The following is a 13,491-nucleotide window of genomic DNA, read 5'->3' as shown; positions in this document are numbered from 1 at the left end:
GAAATTGGATCAAGGAAACTCCAAAAGCTGCATTTCGAGATGACTCTTTCGGATGGTACCTATTCTCATTTTGTAGCATGAGACTGTGTCCTCTGTGATGAATGCAAGACTTAATAGCTCTCCCCCTGGTTTTTATTGTTTTATACAGATTTTCTTGGAGTTTTATTTTTAAAAGAAGAGTAAACAAGGTTTGTGGCAATACGAGTTTATACAGTAAAGAGTTTTATGTGCACAACCACCACCTAGTGGATGATGTGGGAACTGATAAAACATCATTTCCCACCCTGCGGCCTGTCTTTGTAGCTTCTCACATCTTGAGGTGATTTCATGCCCTTTGTTTTGTTCAAATTCTTCATCTTTATTCAATTTCCATAAAGATATAAAGGTTGACCAGAGGAAATACCTACCTCCTGGGAAGCTTTCTGGTTATTAAAAGATGTTCTCCATTCAGGTGAGTAGTTATTTAACACATACTTCCATGGAATGAAATATGTCTCTAAAGATGGTTGCTTTATTCATTTCCTTTCTTCTTTTTTTTATAGTCTCCCTTTCAGGTCAGGGGAGTCTGTTCCTTCCTTAATAGTACCTCATTTTTATACTGGGAGATTCTTTAATAATGATAAGATAATTATTTAGGCCCAACAGAGAAAATTTATTAATATTTTTGACCCCAAAAGGTTTCCAAATAAAACACAGAATTCCAATATGACTGTATAATTAAGATGGGAAAATAAAACATAAGTGCAAGGACTAATATAGCTACTGGGTTTAATTTGAGCTCTGAAATTCCTGACAAGTGAAACATAAAAGGAAACACAAAGGGAATACAATTCTACAAAGAAACGAATTAAGTGTTCAAGCAGCTTTTTCCTGAAGCCAAGTGACATATAGATATAGATAACTTAAAATTCTTTTTCGGTTACTGGTTACATACTCCCAATTCAAAGTTTCCCACAACTGCACAGTATTTTTGCATGTGCTTCCTCCACATTTACTTATACAGTCCCTTAGTGGTGGACTCATAGGCTGCCTCCAAGTTCCACCAACATAGCAATGAACATATTTTGATATTTCCCCTTACGAAAGATGCAAGAATTTCTTTGGGGCATGTAACCAGCATGGATTGTGCAAACATATTATATACACACACTCAATTTCAGTAATTAATCATCCAAAGCAAGGGCACCCCGGTGGCTCAGTTGGCTAAGCATCCAACATTTGATTTTGGCTTGGGTCATGATCTCACCTTTCGTGGGTTTGGGCCCCATGTCAGGCTCTGCGCTGACAGTGTGGAGCCTGCTTGGGATTCTCTCTCTCCCTCTCTCTCTGCCTCTTACCAACTTGCTCTCTCTCTCTCAAAATAAATAAAATAAACTATTGAAAAAAATAATTCAAAGCAGCAATAGCCATTTACACTTCCACCAGCAGTGCATGAGCATTCCAGTCTCTACATCCTCAACAGCATTTGGTATTTTTAAAATTATGAAAAAATATCATAAAACTGTCTAAATTTTGCCAATATGCTGAGTGTGGAGTCTCATTTTAATTACCATCACCCTTTACTAGTGAAACTAAGCCATTGGTCTTTTTCTTTCCAATATTTCCTATTCAAATGATTTGCCCATTTTTAAATTAAGTCTGTAGTTTTTTCCCAGTAAATTATAGGAGTTCCTCATAGATGAGTACCTTGATGTGTTCAACATCCCAAATACTTTCTTCTAATATACCCCTAATCTATTAACTTTGTGTATGATGTCCTTTTTTTAATGGAAATCCTTAACCTTGATGAAGTCAAAGTTATCACTTTTTTTCACTTATGATTTGAGGTTTAGGGACTTTGACTTAGAAATCATTCTCCACCCTAAGGCCGCAAATGTATTTTCCCCCATTTTATTTTACCATCATACACACACACACACACACACACACACACATATATATACACACACACACACATAGGTTATTTTATATTTTGGTTTTAATTCATCTGAAATTTTCATGTATATGTAGTGTAAGAGGAAAGGCAACTTCATTTTTCTCCATAGAGCAAGTTTTCCCAACACTATCTACTAAATAATCCACCTTTCCCCCTCAGATTTGTGGTACCATCTTTATTAAATATTAAAGTTATCTATTAACTTGGTTTCTTCCTGAGGTTTATATTCTGTTTCATTAATCTAGTTGTTTCTTCAGCAACACTACCATACTGTGTTTACTATCTTAGCTTTATCAAGCAATGTGCTTTGTCAAGATTCCCCTTTCATCAGTCAGAATTCTAGATACATTTCAGTGAGATCCACTCTAGCCATTTGAAACAGAAAAAGAATATATTAAGAGATATTACATAGATCACAGGCTCTCCAGAAGAGGCAGAGTGTGAAATAGGGTTCAATGTTATACAGCCAGAAACAATGCTCACACACACCACAGGGAACACTCTAATCAAGCAATCAGATATCATCACTGCTCAACACCAATACTACAGACTCACTCAACCAGCTACGAAGGCACTCAGTACTGAATATACGAAGCTCTTAGATTGCTACCCTGCTAGACACAGTCCCTGCTGCACACACCAAAGGATACATCTGCGCACCTAATACTAGAGGATGGTAATGAACAGAGGTAGTAGTGGCCCATCCCTGTCTTGCTTGTGACATAAAGAGAATGCATTTAAATATCCCCATGAGAGAGACTTCTTTCGTAGTTTAGGATATGCTCAATTTTGAGACTGTTCCATGTGGATTGGAAAAGAGTGCACTTTCTGCACATCTCACAAAGTTCCCTTTGAATATACCTCTATCAGCTTCTACTTCTAAATGCCTCTCTCTACAGGGAGCTCAAAATCAGTACAAGAAGACTAGCGGAGGACAGATGCTATGCTTTTCCCCTCCACTCTTCTCTTTACTTTAGCCCCTTTACTCAGTAAAATTTTCTCTTTCCTCTCAAAACTAAAAAAAAAAAAAAAAAAAAAGTCTCATGTTTATGAATGGAAAAAGAGGAATTCAGGTGTGGAAAGGAAGGAAAAAGAAAGGAAGAATAGGGAGATAGTGTTGATTTCATGGATAGTAGCCAGCCAGAATGCCTTGGTATAGACTGAACAGATATTATGAAATGATCTATATATATCTCATCTAAGAAAAACTTAAATATAATATTTATAACAAGATAAAATTATAGTCCTTTTGAATTCTTTCTAAGAGAATTTCAAGTGTTTAGGGTAGTGATTAAAGAAAACAAATAACACTAAGCAGGTTACAAAGAGGAAAGAATGTGCTTATTAGTTACAGAGAAGGGCACATGATGGTGGAGTGAGAGATAATAACTAAAGGAAAAAAGAGAAGGAAATAATGGTGAAGTCTTCAGATTGCCAAAGGCAGCATGCATGCAATGTGACCTTATCTGTGAATTCCTCAGATTCTTCAAATAGATTTTTATAAAGCCTATTAAAAATTAATTACTTATTGTAATTTTGTTCGGTAGAAAGTGCTGAAGAGACTGTTCTCTGTGACCCAGGTTGACTGAGTCACAACAAAACAGCATGAGTGAGGTTGGTGGAAATGGCAGGGTAAAGACCTCCAGAAAGTCACTCCTTAAACAATGAGAACATTGGTGAAAAAAAAAAAAAAAATTGCCAAATTGAATTTTTTTGAACTCCGGAAGTAACCTAAGCCTGGCAACCATTGAAGGAGCATTTGTTAAAGAAAACTGGCTGAACTTTGCTAAGAACAGGGAAAAATTTAACAGCACTTTAACTTACCCTTCTCCCCAGCTCTGCAGTAGCCTTGAAAACCAAAAACCTCCCAACGTGGTGAAAAACAGCAGCCTAAAAGTCACTGGAGAAATTAACTGAAACTGGTTTGGAACTCTCCAAAAATGCATTCTCAGAGAATTGTCATTATTTGACCTGTTTGGCACATCCCTAAACTTCTAGTGGTAGGACTTGCATTTATTTGACCTGACTCAGAGTTCACTCATTTCAGACAAGTTTTTCCCCACGGGCACTTATTGAAAATAATCAGTTCCAATTGTTTAATATTGCCATTGTCTGAGAAAATGACAACAGGGAGACAAACAAGAAGCTGACCAAAACACTTACAGAGAAAAAGTGAGAAATAAGATGTCTATGGGAGCCCTGAAAACTCCAACATATTCCTGGGAATCTACAAGGCCACACACAAGCATGGAGAAGGCCGTGTGAGTGCCAAGAACCATGTGAAGTCCCGTGAAAGACCTAAGGACGCCCTAATCTTTCACCTAGCACTGATCCGAAAGCTCCGTAAAAGCTAGAAGTGAAGGCTAAGAAAGAGTTGTACGCTACCCAAATATTGAAAGAGTGCCCAACCGCACACAAAGCCCATTGGCAAAGGGTAGGAAGCCTACTTGTTCCAGGCATTTAAGAATCTCTGTCCAGTCATTAGCTGACCCTTAAGCTTAATTGGGCAGAAGCGTCAGCAGCCACATATGACAAAAAATACAGACTTCACAAATTAGTTCAGAACAGTGAATAAACAAACCCATAACAAACACAAAAAATAACAACAAAATCTGATTTCCATTATTTTAAATGTCCTGTTTTCAATTTTAAAAAGTGATAACACATGCAAAGAAATAAGGAGGTATGATTCATACAGAGAAAAAGAGGAGTCAAAGAAAAAAAGAGCTAGAGGAGGTTACACAGTAGACTTCGCAGACAAAGACTTTAAGTTAGCTACTTTAAATATCTTCAAAGAATTAGGAAAACCACATACAAATAATTAAAGAAAACTCTAAGAATTATGCCACACCAAATAGAGAATATCACTTAAAGAGAGGGAAATTGTAACAAAAGAACCAAAAAAAACCCCTAATAAATTTAAAAGGATTAAAATCATACAATTTCCTTTTATCACAATGGAATGAAATTAGAAATCAATAAGAGAAGGAAATTTGGGATATTTACAAATATGTCAATATTAAACAAGACACTCCGAAGTTAAACTGTCAAAAAAATCACAAGGGAAATCAGAAAATAATTTGAGGGGCATGTGGGTGGCTCAGTTGGTTAAGCATCTGACTTCAGCTCAGGTCACAATCTTATGGTTCATGAGTTTGAGATTCCACATCAGATGAGCTCAAGCCCCACTTCAAATGAGCCCTGCTTCTCTCTCTGTCCCTCTGCCCCTCATGGGATTCTCTCTCTCTCTCTCTCTCTCTCTCTCTCCCTCCTTCCTCTCCCCCTCGCTCTTCCCCTCACTCACACTCTCTCTCTCAAAAAAGAGAAAGAAGAAAGAAAGAAAGAAAGAAAGAAAGAAAGAAAGAAAGAAAGAAAAAAGAATTTGAGATGAGTAAAAATAAAAACATAATAAAATCCCACAACAAGGGGTGCTGGGGTTGCTCAGTTGGGTAAGCAACTGACTCTTGATTTCAGCTTAGGTCATGATCTCACAGTTCATGAGTTCAAGCCCCAAATCAGCACTGTCAGCACAGAGCCTGTTTGGGATTTTCTCTCTCCCCCTCTCTCTCTACCCATCCCCCAGTCAAATTATCTCTCAATAAACAAACAAACAAACAAACAAACGTTTTTTTTAATCCCACGACAAAACGTATGGGATACAACTGAAGCAGAGTTGAGAAAAACTAGAAACACCTATATTATAAAAAGAAAAAATCTCAACAATAACCTAACTTTCCACCATAAAAAAAAAACTAGAAAAAGAAGGGCATACTAACCTTAAAACAAGCATAAGGGGGAAAAAACAAGTATAAGGAAGGAAATAATAGAGTATATAAATGAAATAGAGAATATAAAACAAAAGAGATTAACATACAAAACCAAAAGTTGGTTCTTTGTAAAAATGACCAATAAAAAAGCAAAAGAACATTACAATTATTAAATTTTGGAATGGGAGCATTACTATCAACCTTACAAACGTAAAAAGGACTGTAAGGGAACGTTATGAACAATCATATGCCAGTAAATAACCTATATGAAATGGACAAATTCCTAGGAAGATACAAACTACCAAAACCAACTCAAGCAGAAATAGAAAATCTGAATAGACCTATAACAAGTGAAAAGATCAAGTTAGTGGGGCTCCTGGGTGGCTCAGTCAGTTAAGCATCTGACTCTTGATTTCTGTTCAGTCATGATCTCACAGTTGGCGCGATCCAGCACTGCGTCAGGCTCTCTGCTGACAGCGTGGAGCCTGCTTAGGATTCTCTCTCTCCCTTGTGTGCTTGCTCTCTCTCTCTCTCTCTCTCTCAAAATAAATAAACTTAAAAAAAATAAAAGATCAAGTTAGCAATAAAAAAATATATTCCAGAAATAAAAACCCCAACCCAGATGGCTACTTAAAGAATCAATTCCAATCCCGCACAAACTCTTCCAAAAAACAAAACAGAAGGGAATGCTTTTTTCCACGTCATGATTATGAAGGAACAATGCTGAGCACTCTCATGATGCTGCCCAAAGCTAATTCTCCTAAAACTTCACAGACTATTCCTTTTTAGTCTCTTTCCCTGACTTTTCTTTCTTTTCCTGGGCATCTGATAAGATCCCATTCCCAGACCTTTACCTCCTGCCTTTATCTCTTAGCAGTATCTGTATCTCTGGTAGTTATTTCAAAGACAAAACTTTGGGGAAGTAGGTAAACTATTTTTTTTTAATGTTTATTTGTTTTTGAGAGAGAGAGAGAGACAGAGCAAAAGCAGGGGAGGGGCAGAGAGAAAGGGAGACACAGAATCTGAAGCAGGCTTCAGGCTCTGAGCTGTCAGTACAGAGCCCCACGTGGGGCTCGAACTCATGAACTGCGAGCTCATGACCTGAGCCGAATTCAGACGATTAACTGACTGAGCAAGCCAGGCGACCCTATTTTATTTTTTTAATTGTTTAAATGTTTATTTATTTTGAGAGAGAGAACAAGCACACACAAGTGGGTAAGGGCAGAGAGAGAAGGAGAGAGGGAATCCCAAGCAGGCTACACACTGTCAGTGCACAGCCCAAATAGTGAGATCATGACCTGAGCTGAAATCAAGAGTCAGACACTTAACCGAGTGAGCCACCCAGGTGCCCCGATTTTTAAATAACTGTCTAATCTGACAGGGCTCTGTATATGATCATGTAAGTGTGCACGGCCAACCCCCAGAACTATTCACATCACAGACCTAGAGATGTGTGTCTCCATTACAATTTTTCAGCAAATGGGAGTAAAGCAGCTTGATTTCACAAAAATCAGTAATCTCAACCACCTTCATGCAAAGGCCATGATGACCCTGATTTTGATATTCCTAGTGAGTAAGGACCACAAAGGAAACTAATTATCTTTTTTTTTTTTTTAACGTTTATTTATTTTTGAGACAGAGAGAGACAGAGCATGAACGGGGGAGGGTCAGAGAGAGAGGGAGACACAGAATCTGAAACAGGCTCCAGGCTCTGAGCAGTCAGCACAGAGTCCGACTCGGGGCTCGAACCCACATACCGCGAGATCGTGACCTGAGCCGAAGTCGGCAGCTTAACCGACTGAGCCACCCAGGCGCCCCATGAAACGAATTATCTTTTAACAGAAAAACTTGATTCTCTTTACTTAAGACACATGATTATTTTTTTAATTAATTTATTTTGTAATTGACATCCAGGTTAGTTACCACATAGTGCAACAATGATTTCAGGAGTAGATTCCTTAACGCCCCTTACCCAAGACACATGACTATTACTAAACAAGCCAAAATCTAACATCCTTTTCACGCAAAATCTGACTCCTTTCTGGACTTCCAATTTCTGTAATGGTTTCCTGAGCTGACCAGCCTCCCCTCACAGCAAGGAGTTTTACTTTTGCCCCAGTAATCTATTCTAAAGCATCACGTACAAATTCTACAAAGAGATTTTAATTGTCTGTCATTTCGTGTTGAGTGTTTTTGAAATCAAAGAAATAATTCTCAGGGTTCTTTTTTCATTTTTCTCCTGGAATTCATCTTTACACACTAACGGGTGTTCTCCTCAGTGTGACGAGGCTTTATGATTCTCTGCCTCCCGGATACATTCCGTGTGCATAGCTTGGTTCATTGGCCACACTGATTCATTTACATAAGTTAATCACCTTATAACCGCAACAGTTTTAATAAGGTCCACTGGGGAATCCAGCATGCCTTTGTTAACTACTTAGTCTTACCACAGAGAAACATTTAGAGACAGAGAGTAATCAGTGAGACAAGTGTTATAATGAATCGCCAGAGGCATCCTCTAGTCTTATCTGTGATATTGGCAGAAGCCATAGGAACACAGGAGATTAATTAAAAAGTTGGATTTTCCTCTGGGTCATCTTAAGAAGTGGTCCCTATTGACCTGTAATTTGTCAAAAAGTAACCAAACTCTAGGCTTCTCCCTTGCCTGAACTTTGCGCGTGTTTGGATTATAAACGCCTAACCTCCTGAGTGCCATTTGACCCAGCAGAGCAGAAGCAAATTAGTACCCTACAACCATATTCCTTTGTGCACACCTTCCTTCATTATGAAGAGAAAACACAGTGTGCACAGAGAATTGTCCATCTCGATTAGAGTTGAATACTTCACCAGGGCCCTGTGTGGGTAGTTAGTCCATGCAATTCACTTACTCTTGTCTTTTCCAGCTGAAATGATCTCTTGCCTTAGGTCCAGTGAGGGAGGAAATTCAAGATAATAAATTCTTATCATCTAAGAAATGTAGAACTGGAAGTAGTCATAGTACCTGCTTTGTCCATTCGTTTTACAGGAGAGAAAGCAGATGCTGCAGAAGTTTGTGACTGAACCAGGTCTAGACCTCAAGGCTTCTAGGTCAGCGTTCTCCCAATGAAAATTGTAAGAGTGTCTGCTTCCTGAAGACAAGTCTGGAAAAGAATTAAGAGATTGCTTTAACTGAACTGTGGTTAGGAAAATATGATGCCGTATTATTTCTTCTTTTGAAATTTCGAAATCTACTTCATAGTTTCCCTTTCTATTCTATTCTCATTGCCATTGTTCTTATTAACTCATGCTCCTAATGCTACCACAGCCTCCTGCTTTGGCTTCTATAAGGGAGTCATTCCTATTTCTAATCTAGCCTGCATCTAACTGCCAAATAATCTTCCTAAAAATAGATCATGTCCCAATCTATTTAATAAAATAAACTGTCTAAGAGTGCCTGGGGTGGCTCAGTCGGTTAAGCATCCGACTTGGTTTCAGGTCAGGTCATGATCTCACAGTTTGTGAGTTCAAGCCCCACATGGGACTCTGCATTGTCCCTGTGGAGCCTGCTTGGGATTCTTTCATTCTTTCTCTCTCTCTCTCTCTCTCTCTCTCTCTCTCTCTCTCAAGATAAATAATAAAAATAAAGTGAAATAAAATAAAATAAAGTGTATAATCTTAAAGTCTTTGCTCTTTTTTCTGCTTCATTAATTTCCATAAGTTTGTCCCTATATCACTGATTTTTCTGCTCTGCCTCATCCATCCTTGCCTCTGCGGCATCCATTCGAGATTGCAGCTCAGTTATAGCATTTTTTATTTCATCCTGACTAGCTTTTACTTCTTTTATCTCCACAGAAAGGGATTCTAATCTATTTTTGACCCTAACTAGTGTTCTTATTATCGTGAATCTAAATTCTGGTTCAGACATCTTGCTTGCTTCTGTGTTGATTAAGTCCCTGGCTGTCGTTTCTTCCTGCTCATTCTTTTGGGGTGAATTCCTTCATTTCATCATTTTGAAGGAAGAAAAGGAATTAATAAGGTAAAAAAAATAAAATTAAAAAATTAAAAACACACACACACAAATCAAATAAATGATGCTAGATTATAGGTGTGTTTTTGTCTGGGTGTTGAAAGGGGCTTGATAAATTAGAGAAAAAAGGGAAAAAAGAAAAAAAAGAAAAACATTTGAAAATTTGAAAAAATGAATACAATGAAAATGAATAAAATGAAATGATGGAAGTAAAATAGAACTTGAAAAATTTACAAAAAAGTAAAATACATAGTAGAAAAAAATTTTTTAATATTTTTAATAAAAATTGAAAATGAAAATAATTTTTTTCTCTTTCTGTATTCAAGAAGAAGAAAAGAAATGAAAAAGAAAAGAAAAAGAAAATTGAATAGATGGACCAGCAAACAGACTGAAATATGATTGAAATTACATCGTTTTCCCCTAGAAGTCAAACTATGAAGCACTTTGTAGTCTGTAAACTAAGCAGGCGGAGAGACGTGTTCCTGAAGAGCAAGGTTGGCCCAGTTGGGCAGGGCTTAGTGTAACGGCTGTGTTCTCCACTAGATGGAGCTGCTTAGCTTACTGGGATGGATTGTTGCTGTGCTTGTAGGTGTGTGTGGGTATGCGCATGCGCGGGAGTGGGGAAAATGGCGTCACGCAGCTACCCGTTCTCTAGTATTGCAACTGTGCTCTCCCCAACCAGCAACCGGGCACCCGTCCTTTGTCTTCGGCTTCGGTCCACTCCCTGCTTTTACCCAGTCCGTAACCAAGCCCCAGGCATCACCTCCCTCCTGAGTTTTGTCTCAGATGCAGCTGTTTTCCCGGCCCCTTACTTCTGAGGGACTGCGGTTTTGACCCGTTCTGCCTCTGCGGGAGGGTCGCACCGAGAAATGGCCGGTTGCTGCCACACCCAGGAACGTTCATGGGATTGTGCTGCTACCGGTGCCCAGAGACTACAGCTGGGGGCCAGCCTGCCCAGAAAAATTTCATGCGATTGTGTAGCAGAAGGATTTCAGGGATTATGAAAAATCACAACACCCATCTGGCACCAGGCTTCATCCTTAACGACCTTGTTCCAGCACCAGCAAATGTGGTTCTTCTCTGGGGCCTGCTGGGGTGGCCATGGAAACTCTACCAAATGTCCCCAGCAGGAGAACCGCCTCTCCCCATGCGGTCTGAGGACCTCCCCAGACTCCATTCTGCTCCTGGGGATTCACCCTTCCCACCAGAGCACCACCAGGTATTGGGCTGCAGAGTTTCAGACTCTGTGCTCTCCATTTATAGTCTTAATAGAATTTAAACCCCCTCCTTTCTCCTTTCTCCCTTTTTTGTTCAGTCCCTGCGGCTGTTTCCACTTTTCCACTTTCTCTCCGGGTGCTTTGGGGTGGTAGGTGCTTTTCCTGTACTCTACCCTCCCCCCCATCTCCATCCTCTCTCCACAAGCAAAAACAGCCCCCTGCCCTCCGCAGCTTCTCTCTCCCCCAGTTTACCTCTCTGTTCCATGTACCTGCTGAGTTCTGTGGTTCAGGTTGTGCAGATTCTTGTGTTAATCTTCAAATCAGTTTTCTAGGTGTGCAGGATGGTTTAGTGTTTGTCTGGCTGCAGTTCATGGATGCAAGATGCAAAAAAACTTCCATGCTGTTCCACCATCTTGGCTCCTCCTGCAATGAAGTTTTTCATAACTGTTGCCATGAATGAAGTATCTTTTAATATATTTAAAAGCCATTTTTATTTCTTTTCTTGAACTATTTAAACTTTCTCACTTCCCTTTATTCATTTGTACCTCAGTTTCCTCGGAGGACCACTGTAAAGATAGCTTATCTGCATACAATGTCAAATACAGTGCCTGGAATGGAACCAGCACAATATATAAGTGGTCATCATCGTCATCATCATTTGTTTGTTTATATCCTCTACCCATGTCTCTACTGGGCTGTTGACCTGTCTTATTGCTTTTGAAAGAACTATTGAAGTGTAAGAAGGGTGAACATACACCCCACTTTGTCTGAAAAGTCCTAGAGTATGCCTATTACCCTATCATAGTTAATAGTGCCCCTTTGCACTTCAAGTAGGTTGTGGTTTGAATGATATGTTCACTATCAGTTTGCCATTTGGTTCTCAGACTTTGTGGTGGTTTAGGCCATGAAGAACCTACTCTGTTTAAATGTCATTGAATTTGTCACTCTTTTCTTGCATAGCTTCTGAACTATGTGTCTTTTCTAGAAAAGCTTTAGGCTTCCAAGATTACAAAGATGAGTACTAAGGAGAGCACTTGTTGGGATGAGCACTGGGTGTTATATGTAAGTGATGGATCACTAAATTCTACTCCTGAAACCAATATTGTGCTGTATGTTAACTAACTAGAATTTAAATAAGAATTTAAAAAAAAATAGTAATAATTGCAAAAACGGTCAGAACCAACTTTTTCAGAACTCCAGATACTAAACAAAGACTTGTAGTAACCCTAGGAGAAAAAAATATTACAAAGCAATTCTTCCATGTTTTCTTCCTGTACTTTTGAGGTTTAATTACCTACATTCTTTTATTTGTTTGGGAATTTTTAATTAACAGTTTTATTGAGGTATGATTCACATGCTATATACAGTTCACCCTTATAAGGTCTAAAATGTGGTAGTTTTTACCATATTCACAGAATGATGCAACCATCATCACTTTCTAATTTAAGAACATTTCATCACCCCCTCAAAAAAAACCCTGAACTCATTAGCAATCACTCCTCATTCTCTGCTTTCCCCAGATTCTGACAACGACTAATCTACTTCCTGTTTCTCTCATTTGTTTGTTTCGGATGTGTTCATTGCTAGGGCTGTCATAACAAAGTACCACAGACTGAGTAGCTTAAACAACAGAAATTTATTTTCTCACTATTCAGGAGGCTAGAAGTCCAAGATTAAGGTGTTATCAGGGTTAGTTTCTTTTGAGGCTTGTTTCCTTGTCTTATAGATGGTTGTATTCTCCCCATGCCTTCACCTGGTATTCTTTCTGTGCATGATTGTGTCCTATGCTCCTCTTCTTATAAGGACAACAGCCATAAGAGGCAAACCATAAGAGTCTCTTAAATACAGAAAACAAACATGGTTGCTGGAGAGGAGGTGGGTGGGGGAGATGGGCTAAATGGGTGATGGGTACTAAGTAGGGCACTTATTGGGATGAGCACTGGGTGTTACATGTAAGTGACGAATCACTGAATTCTACTACCGAAGCCATTATAACGCTATATGTTAACGAACTTGGATTTAAATAAAATGTAAAAAAAAAAGGACACCAGTCATATTGGATTAGGGCTCACACTACTGGCCTCATTTTAACTTAGTTGCTGCTTCAAAGACTCTGTCTCCAAAGACAGCACTGGGAATTAGGACTTCAACATGTGAATTTTGAGAAGAGATAATTTAGCCCACAACATTGTACAATTCATTTAAATGAGATTGTACCATAAGTAACATTTCGTATGACTTCTTTCGCTTAGCATGATGTTTTCAAGGTTCATCTGTGCAGTAGCATATATCAGTACTTCACTCTTTTTTTTGTATTTCATTATATGAGATATATTCCGTTGTATGATATACTACATTTTGTGTATCTGTTCATCAGTTGATGGGCATTTGCGTTATTTCCACTGTTTGGCTATTATCCATAATACCACTATGAATGTTTTACTTATAGGTTTTTGTTTAGACACATGATCTCAATTCTCGAGGACTAGAATTTCTGGATCATATAGTAATCCAATGTTTAAGTTTCTGAGGACTGCCAAATTATTTTCCAAAGTGGCTGCACCA

Source organism: Prionailurus bengalensis, chromosome B3 (genome assembly GCF_016509475.1).
Source record: "Prionailurus bengalensis isolate Pbe53 chromosome B3, Fcat_Pben_1.1_paternal_pri, whole genome shotgun sequence".
Lineage (NCBI taxonomy): Eukaryota > Metazoa > Chordata > Mammalia > Carnivora > Felidae > Prionailurus > Prionailurus bengalensis.
The sequence above is the reverse complement of the archived record's forward strand: the minus strand, read 5'-3'. Positions refer to the sequence as shown.